Raw genomic sequence first — 13,200 nt, 5'->3', positions numbered from 1 at the left:
ACAGCCAAGGGCACAGAGCTGAGCTGTGAGGACAGAGCCTTCCACAGTGGTCACGGGAGCAAGGGAAGCACGAATCCATCTCCCTCGAATGAAGCCTGAGCCTGTGACGGGAAAGCCACGCCGGGACGAGTGAGGTCGGATCCTGGGCTTGCCGCAGTGGACCAGAGGCTGCACCTTCTGCCATGTTTTAGCTTTAGGTTAAAGGATATTTAAAATGGAAATGCAGTTCTTTACATGAACTTTCTGTAAGCTGGGTTTTTTGTAGTGAATGACTATTAATAAGTGAAAGAGGAATGAACACGTTGTGAACTTCTGTGTTATGATATTTTTAGAGGAAATAATGCATGCGATTTCTCCAAAATGAGTTACATGCAAAGTTATGTACAAGTGAGGTAGTGGATTATGCTTTAGGGAACGAGTCCTTCTCCAGTCCAGAGCGTGGGCTCCTCAGTACTCCAGCGGCAGTGTCTTAGAGTGTCAGCAGGTACGCCACACTTTGTAGGTAATACTTGCTGTATGTGGACAGTCTCCCCAGGCGCCTGCCCTGAACCCAGTAGGGGAGTGTTTCTCCCAGCTTCCTGGGGGAGGAAGGCTGTGGGTGTAGACAGGGACAGAAAAGGAAGAATCTTCCTGGTCACTCCCATGCAACACTAAAACCACAGTCTGATCTGGGAACTTCTGTAAAGTTTTGAGGAAAGTTTTCTGGGTTTTTTTTTTTTTTTTTTTTTTTTTTTGTATGCTCTTTATGTGTCCCCTGGGGCCATGTTACACATTTTCTGGTCTGTCTTGCTCTTGTCACCAGGCCTACCTGGCTTAATAAACCCACCAGACAAGTGTTCTCCCCTTTTGTGATTATGTCCCTCTGAGGCCATATCCCACTGTTTAGGGACATTGTTCGTTGTCATAAGCAGGAGGATGTTCCTGGCATCTCAAGTGCGAGGCAAGGGCAGATGCCCAGGGACGCCACGGGCACAGAACAGGCCCAGAAAAGCAATGGTCTGGCCCCAAATTCCCGTGTCAGCAACGTTGCTTTGAGAAGCCCTGCGCTAGCCAACCAGAGGTCCCCGTGGCGCTGGTGCTGTGTGCAGTGCTGGGTGGGGAAGGGAGGTCTTGCACTTGCCAGTCGAGCGCCGCACCCCCGAGAGACACCTGCAGCCACAAGTCCTCTTCCCAAGGGAACCTACAGAATTTTCATCTCGAAGGTTTCCTTGGTGCTTAATGTCAGCGGGAATCCAGAGGGTAATGAGCAAAGCTGCTGGGTTTGTTTCCCAGTGTCGGGCTCTGTGAGCTGCGGGGAGATGCACCCCCTCCTCCCGAGTTTCTACTCACTTCCTCTAAATAAACACCTCCGCCCCGCAGTGCTTGCTTAGAAGTACTGGCAGTCTTTGGAGGAGAGAGCGTCCTTTGGTAGTGTGTGCACACGAGGAAGTGAAAGAAACTGCGAAAGAGCAGAGTGTGCGTTTGGGGGCTAAAATATATACAGGATTGCAATTCCATAAGTGCCGTTCTAAATTCACGATGGCCTCTAACTATGTCTTTGTCTCTTTAATCATTTCGGGCAAATGTCTCCTCCAGGTGCAGATCACCCAGGCCGCCTCCTGTGCCCGCCCGCGTTGCTCCCGGAGCCTGCGCCTGCGCGGAAGGACCTCAGCGCTGGGGCTCCTCCCACCCCGCTGGGCCTCCCCCTGTGGCCACCTGACTGCACTCTCAGGCCTGCAACCTGATGCTGAGCCCCGGGCAGCAGGCAGAGGCAGGGGCAGAGATTTGAAGCCCTCACCTGCCGGCCTCGCCAGAGAGGAGGAGCAGGAGGTCAAGGCTTTGGTGACAAGAGGTAGGAATGCAAAGCAGTCTACTAAATACTCCGGCAAGCCTCTGTGGGCCTGGAGAGAGGAGGTGGCGCCTGTGGGCACACTGGATGAGGCGGTGCAAACACAGAGGGGGCGGATCTGACCAAGAGAGGACCACAGATTTCACGGTCTCTTTTTGGTGACTTATGTCCATCGTAATAAAATTTCCACCAGAGTGGAACACAACGCACTTAGAGGCACTTCTGGGGACGGACCTCCGGGCTCCACTACCTCTTGTGCACACATTCCTGTTCCTTTGCAGAAAACATGGGTAGTTAATGACATTGCTTTGAGACCTGCAAATTGAGACGCAGCTGACGTGTGCATCTCTTCCTTGGGCTGTCTATGGGGCGGGCGACTTTATTCCTGTTCAGTAATAAATTTTCCAAAGAATGTTTTTCATGTGAATTTGTGCTGCTTCGCAGTTTTCATTTCTATCGTCACTGACAAAGACCACCTGCTAGGTAGAGACAGTGACAAGTTTTGTTTTGTTTTGTTTTTTGTTTTTTGTTTTTTTTGGCGGAACGGGGGATTGCACTCAGGTGCTTACACTTGTCAGGGAAGCACTTATTCTACTGAGCCATCTCCCCGGCCCCGACAAGTTTTCAAATTAGTGCCAAGTGCGGAAATGTTCGGGTATTTCTGTCACCTGAGTAAGTGAATCTTGCTATGCAGCGCGCGGTGTGCAGTGATTACGGGACAGTCACATGGGAGCAGGAGAGTGTTGGGAAAGATGTGGACGCCCTGTCGAATCTGGCCAGCTCAGTGCTGTTCAGGCAGAGCCGGGCGAGCTGTCCTTTGCCAAAGACATAGAACAATCCAGAAGCACTGAGGGCAGCGTCACAGGAAACAGTGGCCAGGGTGCGGCCTCCACACTGTCGCTGTGTGATTGCTCCTGGACGCCTGTTAGGGATTTGGAATTGTTGTCAAGGCAGTGACCTGGCTCTGTTCTTTTTCTTCAGCTTTTTGACCCTGATTGTGTAATTTTTGAAAACTAGTTGGAGCCAGTGCTAGGCTCTCAGAGTCCTTTCCACTTGGCAGTGCTGAGAAATCCCCCCCCCTTTCCAAACCACCTTGTTACATTCCATCTGGGAGGGAAGCATGGTTTATATGCACTAGGACCTCCTAAAAGTAATAAGGTAGGGGAGACTTCTGAATGGGAATGACAAACAATTGATTTCAAGATCTCTGGATTCCTAATCTGTTCATGAATGGATTTAGGCCCCCTAGATGTCTTTAGTGGAGTGAAAAAGGAAATTAAAAACAAAACAACAACAACAAAAAATAACAACCACAATTTTTGTAGCCATTTTTTTCATCTTTGAACAAAATCATCTGGATCACTGGTCATATTGCTTGGATTGATGTGAAGTTTCCACTAGAACATGGAGCACAAACTCAGCCAACAAATCCATTTCTTTTTGAGTCAGAGCCTCACGATTTTGCTTCAGCTGGTCTTCAGCTTGTGAGCTCAAGCTGTCCTCCTGACTCAGCCTTCCCATTGGCTGGAGCACCTGCCGCACTCCCAGCCAGTTTATAACAGATCATCTTGTCTGGCATCAGCAGATGCCTGGTAGCCTGTGAGACCCTGTGCTATGTAAACAAGTCAACTCTGTTTGATACCAGCTGAGGAAGTGGCCCTTCCTGCACAGCAGCCCTCCTCCTCCTCCGGGGTGGTGAAGACTTGTGAACACAGCACTCAGGAGGCTGAGGCACCAGGAGCATAATTTGAAGCCGGCCTCAACTATCTAGAAAGAACTTGTCTCAAAATACAGATAGAAAAGCCCTGTAGGATCAAACTGGCGTAGCACTTTGGACAAATAGGGTATGAACACTCATGGATGATGGTCGTCTCTCCTGAGCATCGCAGCTATGGGGAACAACTGAGGCTTGGGTCAAGGATGGGATGCTGCAGGGCCTGGAGGCTGTGCTGCCTCGGGAGCTCGTGGGCACCTGAGTGGCTCTGCCCTGGCCAGCGTGCCCTGTGACAGCCTCCAGAGCACTCTGCGATGGGCCACACTGTGGACATCTTCAGGGCATTCTCAGGGAGTCCTGAACAGCACCTTATGTGTCCATGTCCTGAGAATGTCTCCACTCTGTGCCCACTGCTGCCAGCCTCGACAGGAGATGCCAGGCCAGCCCTGGTGTGCCAAGCCAGGAACTTGGAAGGCTCCCCACAGCCACGGAGGCCTCACGGCCAGCCAAGCATCTCTTCCTCCCCAGGTCACAGAGCCGTGCACACCATGCAGATCCCAGAGATCCCCCCGGAAACAGCTCCTTAATCTCCTCCTTCCACGAGCCTCAGAGCCAGGGCAGGGTGTCACTCTGAGCTTCCAGGGGTGGCAGTGTGCCTCTCTGAATCTGATGCCACACAGATGCCTTGTGAACCACTTACAGATTACCGGAGGGACCCCACACCTCCTGGTGCAGTGGACATGTGCAGAGACACAGACACACAGAGGAGGCTTAGTGTGCCCTGTGCTTAAGGACAGGCCTCCTTACAATGAAATTATTATTATTATTATTATTATAAAAGAATGTGTGCTGGGGCCGGAGTCCGAGACTGGAGCTGAGTGCACTGTGCGGCTTCTTCCAGGTCGCTCTCCCAGGCCTTGGGCTGAGGGCGGGGACCCCACGGCCCCTGGCTGCCTGGCCTGCCTGGGTTCTAGGCGCAGTGCGAGCGGCGGCTGCTCTTGGGTCTCCTTTCGCGTCCCTGTATCTTGGCCTGTTACGTGAGTTCTTTATCATAGTATGGCTCTGGCTTAAAAATTCCCGAGCAAAACTGTATTCTCTCTCAGACCAGCTTCCCTTTAAAGAACATGTCTTCCACAGTGGATTTGTTTTTAAAAAGCAAGATGAATCCACAGAACTGCAGAGCTAGTATCACTGACTCCTCTATTTTTAAAATGTATTTTCACAGTTTCTTAAGATGTACTAGAAATGGTGAATTGCATGTATGTAAGCACTAGTGCTGTTCCACGTTTAAAATGCTCCCCTCGATCATCCATGGAGATTTTCTGGTGAAATGTCTTTTGAAATACCTCAACTTTTGTTTTAATTTTATTCATTTTATTTTTGTTCTTGCCTGCTTAGTGCCTTTGAGGGAGTTCTTATATTATAGACACCAAGCTTTTTTAAAAAAATCTGATGTGTGACTTCTAAACATTGTTATTCACCTTTGGCTTGCATTTTTTTTCTAGGAAAGTGTGCTTTGCAAAGCTGGAGGTCTTCATGTGAATGAAATCTAGTTCACCACTGTCCATGCACTGTGTTGTTACTCCTTGGCCTCGGCACTCTCGGCCTAACCCAAGGTCTCAGAAAGTGTCCATCATGATTCTTCTCAACCTGTTATACTACTAGATTTCATACCCGATCCTTTTTGAGTTCATAGTTTCGTATATATTCAAAAGAGCACGCTTTTTCCACTGAGCTATGATGGCGCCATGGCCCAAATGCCACCAGTGACACCCACTGGAGTCTGTTCTGGGACTCTAATCGATTCCAATGGCTTGTCTATCATGATCCCTGAAACATACTCTTGATTTTTGGAGCTTAAGAACATGGTATGAGACAACACAAATCCTCAGTGATTATTCTTGTTTCCAAAATTGTTTCAGAGGGGCTGGTGAGATGGCTCAGTGGTGTAAAGCACCTATTTAGAACAAGCTTAGCAAAGCACATGGACCGCGGTTCAATCCCCCAGCACCATATGCCAGCCAGCCCCTCCTCCTGGTGGGCTGATCTGGCCACACACACACACACACACACACACATAAATAAATAAAATTAAAAAAATTGTTTCAGAAAGCTTTGGTTCTTTGTGTTTCATTGTGAATTGAGATGACAAAGAGTTGACTTTTGTGTTTCTTTTCTTTTTTTTTTTTTTTTTTTTTTTAGGGAAGGGTCTACAGGGTGTTTAGGATCTCACTACTAGATCAGACTTGTAGAGATCCACCTATTTACAGTCTCCCAAGAGTGGAGATTACAGGCACACACCACCACACCCAGTCTCAATTGCCCAGCATGGCAGGCCTGGGGATTGAACCTCCGGCCTCTGGGCCTGTAAGGCACTTAAATTTGCTGAGCTGTTTGGCTGGCCCAACTTTTTGTGTTACCATCTTGTAAACTCATTAAAATTTACTCACTACTGGCCTATTTTATAGATTACATTTAGTTTCCTATAAATAATCATATATCTGGATAATGAAGATGATGGGGTCTTTTTTTCTGTTTAGATACCCCCTCTTTTATTTCTTGCTCTCTTGCATTCCATAGCATCTACACTAGAACAAGTAGAGTTTAATTATCATGTATGGTATAATGGTAGGTTTTTCATAAGTGGTCTTTGTCAAGTTGAAGCAGTTCCCGTCTCATTTTAGATTGCTGAGAGCTTTTAATCGGGAACAAATATTCAGTTTTGTTCCACGCTGTGTCCCCAACCCAGATATAACCATATTTACTTTGATTGTTAGCATAATGCATTCCATCACTCAAGTTTCTAAAGTTAAATGAGTTTTGATTGACAAGTACCATCCATTCTGGGTATTATTGGATTTAATGTACTACAATTCCTTCAGTCATTTTTGTCTGTGCTCATGAAGAATGTGGATTGCAGCTGTCTCTGCCTGCCATCTCTCTGTCTTGTTTGGATGCGATGGTAATGCAGGGCTCAGAGAAGGAGGTGAGAAGAGAGTGCGCAGAATTTTCAGTATTTGGTTCCTGACTATTTTCTAGGATTCACCAGTGAAGTCATTTCAAACTGGAGTGTCCTTGTGAGGATTTGAGCTTCAAATCTAGTGATTCAATAGTCAAGACTTTGTAATGTATCTATTCTGGAGGGAGCTTTGGTTATCTTTGGTTTTCAAACAATTGATCATTTTATCTAGCATGTTAAGTATATTGGCATAAAGTTCTACATACTCTTCCTTTATCTTCATTTTAATATCTATAAATTCTGTTATGATACCATCACTATTATTCTTCATTCTGCTAATTCCACTCCCTCTTCATCTCACTAGATGGTTATTAATTTAATTTTTCTAAAGAAGAAAACATTCAAGTTTTGAGTTTGATCAATTTATTGTTTTGAGATGATTGATTTCTGCTCTTATCTTTATTACTTGTTTTCTCCTACTTATTTGGGATTTAATATTTCCAATCCTTGATAAGAAGAGCTATCATTTCAGTAAACCAGGGGCTTCTTTGCTCACAAACTGTCTCAAGAGGACTTCAAGGGTCAAAGATTCCAAGGAGAGATGGGAGAAACAATGGCTGAATCAGTTAAGCAAAGAAGAGCTGTCAATCTCTGCTGTCTCATTTGTTAGCAGAGCTTTACATTTTCCCAGCCGTGTGCTGCACTTTTACCCTCTGCAATTTATGTTGAAACTCAATTCCTGTGGCAGGATATTAGGGAACAAGACTGCGTGTTGTCTTTCAAGATTATTAGAGCTCTGCTCTCAGGGACGGATGCACTAAGCTAGACATAACCCAGAGGTTAATGGGTTTCGAGAGTAGATCTGACAGAAAAGCTAATTTTGCCAGATCTCTTTCGAGTTCTCTGTTTCTTGCCATGTACTGCTCGATGGCACTTTGGGGCTCTAGCTGTGAGGAGAATATCTCTAGCTGTGGCCCTTCAATCATTGACAAGAGTGAGTGCATGGAACCTGTTTTTTTATAACTTAGCTGGCTGTGGTACGGAGTCAGCAGAAAGAGCAGAGGGATGAGGCAGGGCACCTGGTGACACCAATGTGGAAGCCTCTGAGTGGTTCCAACACCAGATGTCATTGCCCTCCAGCCACGGTTGCAACATGCACATCTCTGCGTCAGAAGTCAGTAAGCTCAGCTCCAAGCAGAGGCTGCTTTCAGATTGCAGTGCAGTCGGCCAGAGAGATGATTTGCAGTCACGAGTCCGGTCCAGACCTATCAGGCTAATCAAGGGAGCCAGAGAAGCAGGCATGAGAAAGCAGAAGAAAGCCCCTTCTACGAGAGTGTGGAAGAGATCAGGGCTCCCAGGGTCTAAGGAGACGTGGCCCAACGGCATGAGTCAGGGCTGCTCTGTCCGCCTATCTCCTCTCTCATCATGGACAGTATGCGGGCCTGTTCCATAGCAGCTTACTGTAACCCTGGAATGATTGAGAACTCATCATAGAGAAGAGGAAGTAAAGCAGAACTCACTCAGTTATGTCTGTTACACTGATCAACAGTAAGTGTCCGATAGAACAATTAAAAAGCAAATGGAAACATTTACACAGGAAATTCTTGAGGAAAGACAGACAGAAGGTCAGCAGCACAGGAAATGGGGCTCAGTATCAGCTCACCCGAGACCAAGAGCTCAAAACCACAGTGAGACATCTCATGACACCCAGGAGAGTGGCTGAGTAAGAAAGACCATGAAGGTAACTGAAATAGATGGTGAGATTTTAAGTTTAGGAGAAAATCTTCCATGGCACACAGTGCTGGCCCCGCCCCGGGGCACACTGAGAGGGCGACTGAGACTGGGCGTGGTGGCACACACCTGTAATCCCAGCTCCTGGGAGGCTGGAAACAGAAGGATTACTAGGACCCCGATCTGTGTAATGAGATTCTTTAGACCCTGTACTAAATATGTTATAAATAAATAAATAAATAAATAAATAAATAAATAAATAAATAAGGAAAACCTTAGTACAGTGAAAGAAACAAGGCCAAGAATGCTCAACACATGTGTTCCTGTGAGGCGGCATTTTGAGCATTTTGAGGGGGGTTAAAGGCAATTTATCTTTAATTGTAATAAATTTTTTATTATAATTTTCTTTTCTCTGAAGAGCAAAAGCAAGAGCAAGAAAAAGAAAAGCAAAGACAGAAACAGGGTGACATATAACAAGTCATACTTTACAGATTTTCAAAACAAGAATAGCTGATAAACAGCGATTGATACATTATCTATTTTTATCATCAAATCTGCTCTTAGATTAACAGATATATTTATGCAAGATGGGACATATGATTGAATATTACCACATGCTTTTTTATTTTTTCAGAACTGGGGATTGAACTCAGGCCCTTGCACTTGGCAGGGAAGCGCTTATTCCACTAATCCATCTCCCCAGCCCCTACCACATGCTTTTAAGAAGCCTTAAAGTTTTGTTTTTGTCTGTCATTTTCTTTTTTTTACCTTTTTAAAAAAATTTTACTTTAAAGAGGGCATAGTACTGATTGATATGACATTAGAAACAGTATATATTTAGAAGATCAAAATGACAGGTATTTCAAGCATGGTTTTAGTATTACACATTGCTCTCCTCACTGTAGTTGCTTAGTTCACAGATATCAGCATACAGAGTTAGTCAGGGTGAGAATTCTACCCACTGACTATTTTCAAAAACCTGATGGAAATTCTTAGGACCACTGCCTTATCCATCTTGCATATATAAATGTATGGTTTTGTCCCTACCGTATTTTCTAACTTTTCTCCTTTCTTTCTCTTCATTGCTTAATCCTTACGTTCTCTTTCTATTCATCCGTGTTATACCTTTCAATTTTTATTTCTTCTTTTGAGTTCTTATAGTAGGGAGATAATATGATATTTACACATGTGGGTTTGGTTTGTTTCACTTGTGAGAAGAGCTTCAAGTTGCATCCTCTTACCTATGAAGGCTTTAGGTTTGTTTTTCTTTATAGCAGAGTAATACTCCATTGTATAAAAACACCACAACTTTTTCATCCATTCCTCAAGTGATGGGCATTTTGGTTCTTTCCAAGATTTGGCTATCACATATTGTGCTGCTATAAACATAGGCACACATACATCACTACGATATTTATGCAGGGAACCTCCAAATGACCCAGGGAGAAAAACTGACCTCCCAACTTAAAAGGTACCTGGGATGAGTTTGTGTTCTCTAAAACCAAAGAACAAATTTTAGGAACACATGGAGGTTATGAGCAGAATATATTTACTGAGGGAAAGAAAGCTCCTGTCTGAGAGACAGGAGGGTCCTTCCCCCACCCCCCAGCAGGTAGTCTCCGGGAAGATGTCTCTTCCAGGGACTTTTATAGAGGAAAACCACGTGATGAGGTGGGTCTAAGGTGGTAGAGAACATGGGAACTCGCTTAGGTGGGCATGAGGTGGGACAAAACTATGGTCAACCAACGAGATTACAAACCCCATTGCTCAGGTAAAAGTGATTAAGTCCAGGACCAAATGGGGAAGCGAGTCATGCAACAAGCAGGCATGAATACAGGACAGGGTCTGTTCCTGTTGGGAGTTGGGCTAGTGACTCATTTGGGCTCTTTCAAGGTGATTGATGCTTTTAGAATGTTAATCCCTGATGCCAGTCCTTAGAGAAGAATGTAGCTGCGTTTCCTCTTTTGTCTTGGTCTTGAGGTGTGGCCCATATGGGAGTGTCTGTCTCTTCCAAGTTGCAAAGTCTTCCATCTGATCTCTTTGAGGGCCTGGCTCTGTCTGACTGCCTATAATATTTCTATTTAATTCAGCTGCCTACAACAATATGATGTTTTCAGTTCTTTGGGAAAAATTCCCAGAAGGGGGATAGCTAGATTGAATGGGATTTCCAGTCCTAGCTTTTTGAGAAGTCACCACACTAATTTCCATAATGGTTGCACCAGTCTACATTCCCACCAGCAATGGAGAAGGGTTCCTTTTTCCTCACAGCCTTTTCAACATTGGTTGACTTCTTTATGATAGCCATTTTTTCTGGAGTGAGATGGTATCCCAGTGTTGTTTTAATTTGCATTTCTCAAATGGCTAGTGATGTGGATAAGTATAATAATTTTTTTTTTTCTTGTGGAACTGGAGATTGAACTGAGGCCCTTGCGCTTGCCAGGGAAGCGCTTATTCTACTGAGCCATCTCCCTGGCCCCTGTAGTAACTTTTTTTTTTTTAAGTTATCTTATTTTAATTTAATTTAATTTTATTTTTTTGCATAATTTTATTGAGAAACAAATAGCAATGAGACAGTTTCAAACCAAATTGGAAGGACAGTTTCAATAATTAACACATTGCATACATTCTTCCTAGTGGTTAATTGCTGTACCAGATGCAGACATGATATCCTATTTACAAACACTATTAGAACAAATCCCTCTATTCATTAAGAGAATGTACCTATGTATCTATCCTAACCATTTTGAATACATAGATACAAAATGGACATTCATCTGTTTCCCCTTTTTTGTTTAGTTCAGTTATTTGAATATTATAGGTGTGTTAACTCAGCAAAATGTAAGTAGTCCATAATAGTATTGGGTCTTCCGTTTCACTGGCAATGTCAGAAATTGTTGACCTGAGTCCCCTACAGCTCAATATACCCTGTAATAAATTTTTAACTTAAAGATTTGTTCGAGACTTTCATCAGCCCACTGCATTCTTGGTAGGGACATAAGGCTGTACAGTAGCTTTGCTAATACCCTGGTCCATCTTCAAAAAGTTAAATACAGACTTGCTGCCTGGCTCAGAAATTCCTTTTGTAGACTTACAGGCAAGGTAAGTAGAAGGAAGAACATTTATATATAAAATTATTAGTGAATACCTTATAACAGCTTTATTCACAATAGACAAAAGGTGGAAACCATCCAAATGTGTGGCCATGATAAAGAAATAAAATGAACACACACAGCAGTATGATTATGGATAGTCTTCCTTCATAAAAATCAACAGCTGCTAAGTGCTATGCTGACCCTTGAAGAGTGAAACCTAAACGCGTTGGATTAGCCCGGAAAGCAGTCCCTAAAGGCCTCACTGAGTGACTCCGCGTATGCCAGGTACTCACCATCACCCAACGCACAGACGCAGCCCCGGCCCTGGTGTTTCGCGGCCCGGAAGGCGAAGGCTAGAGGCTGTGCCTGGACCTGGACCTGCGTCCCATGGCTGTTGGAAGTGGGGAAGGTCTTCTACAGCCAGGTGCTGGTGACAGTTGGACAGCTGTGTGAACACAGTACAGCTACTACTGAACTGTGTGCTGTAAAGTGATGAATGTCATTGAAGCAGAATTGTGAGGCCGAGGGATCTTTGAAGTAAGTGAGTTCATTAAGCTCCTCCAGTGTTAGTAAACAATAAAAGGACCAGTCTTGGGTGAAGGCACTAAGCCACTATACCTGGCCAAGGAGCAGCTGGAAAAATCCCCCAAGTGTATTTTTATTGTTGTTGCTGGTTTCTTGCGACAAGGTCTTGCTATGTACTCTAGCCAGGACTTGAGCTCACTCATGGTGATCCTCCTGCCTCAGTCTTCAGGTGCTGGCATTGCAGGCCTATGCTGTCCAGCTTGAAAAGCATCCTCTGGAACTAAAGAGCCAGAAATTTTATAGTGGAAATTGGGGGAGAAAAATCCATAAATGATTTACATTGATTCAACATTGCCTGGCAATGCTGCGGAAGAACAAGGCAAAGCCCGCCAAGTCCCAGGTGCTCCATGCAGAAAGTTAACTTTACAGACACCAAGGGAGATGTGACCCAGTGGTGAAGCTTCAGTAGCTGAGGAAAGGAGGTGGTACAGTTGTTTACTTCCCTTGTGGGCTTAGTTGGAAGCTCTTATCTTTTCCGGCTCCTCTTCCTGCCATTGACCTTGCTCTGGAATTTCAGGATTCTTCTCTTATCACTGGTCTATCTTGCGGGCCCAGGATTCTTCTCTTATCAGTATTAGGGTGGAATCCTCCCAAGACAGGGTTGGCATCCAAGGGATTTAGAGGACCCCAGCAGGCCTCACCTCAAGTCAGGGTTCAGGAGACTGCAGGCGTCTGAGAAACTTCAAATAGGGGAGAGAATCCTTGGGAAAAGCTTCCTCTTCCCAGAAATCGTCCCACAGCCTGTGCTCCTCTGGACATCGTTACAGAAAGGTCTGTAGAAGCCTCAGGCTTCTAGAAGCCTCTGCCTGAGACTGCGCAGGCCCACAGAGGGTGGGAGCTTTCTGGTCTCCAGTGCTTCAAGGAAACTTGCTCTGGCCGTGGTCCCTGCACCTGTGTCTGCTCACAGAGGACAAGGTCACTGTCCTGAGCAGGTTCCTCTCAGTATCTCCCCAAGGCAGAAGAAGCAGGAGCCAACACAGCAGTCAGAAGGCCCAGGCATGGGTCAGAGGAGGGCTGAGCTAGGAGCTGAGGCTGGGCTCTGTGGGTCCTGGGCGAGGATGACCAAACTGTGTGGGGAACTTGCTGGGCAAACACTTTGAATTCATTTCCAGGGTTCCTTTGTTTTAAAGGGGACTGACCTCCCCAGTGAAGTCGGAGACCTCTCAGTGTCTCCCCAAGGCAGGAGAAGCAGGAGCAAACACAGCAGTCAGAAGGCCCAGGCATGGGTCAGAGGAGGGCTTCTAGTTTTATTTTGGTTTCCTGAATTAAGAAAGCTGGGGTTTTAGTAGTC

The sequence above is a fragment of the Octodon degus genome, unplaced genomic scaffold (assembly GCF_000260255.1).
Source record: "Octodon degus isolate 3935 unplaced genomic scaffold, OctDeg1.0 scaffold00023, whole genome shotgun sequence".
NCBI classification, from domain to species: domain Eukaryota; kingdom Metazoa; phylum Chordata; class Mammalia; order Rodentia; family Octodontidae; genus Octodon; species Octodon degus.
Note: the sequence above shows the minus strand (reverse complement) of the source record.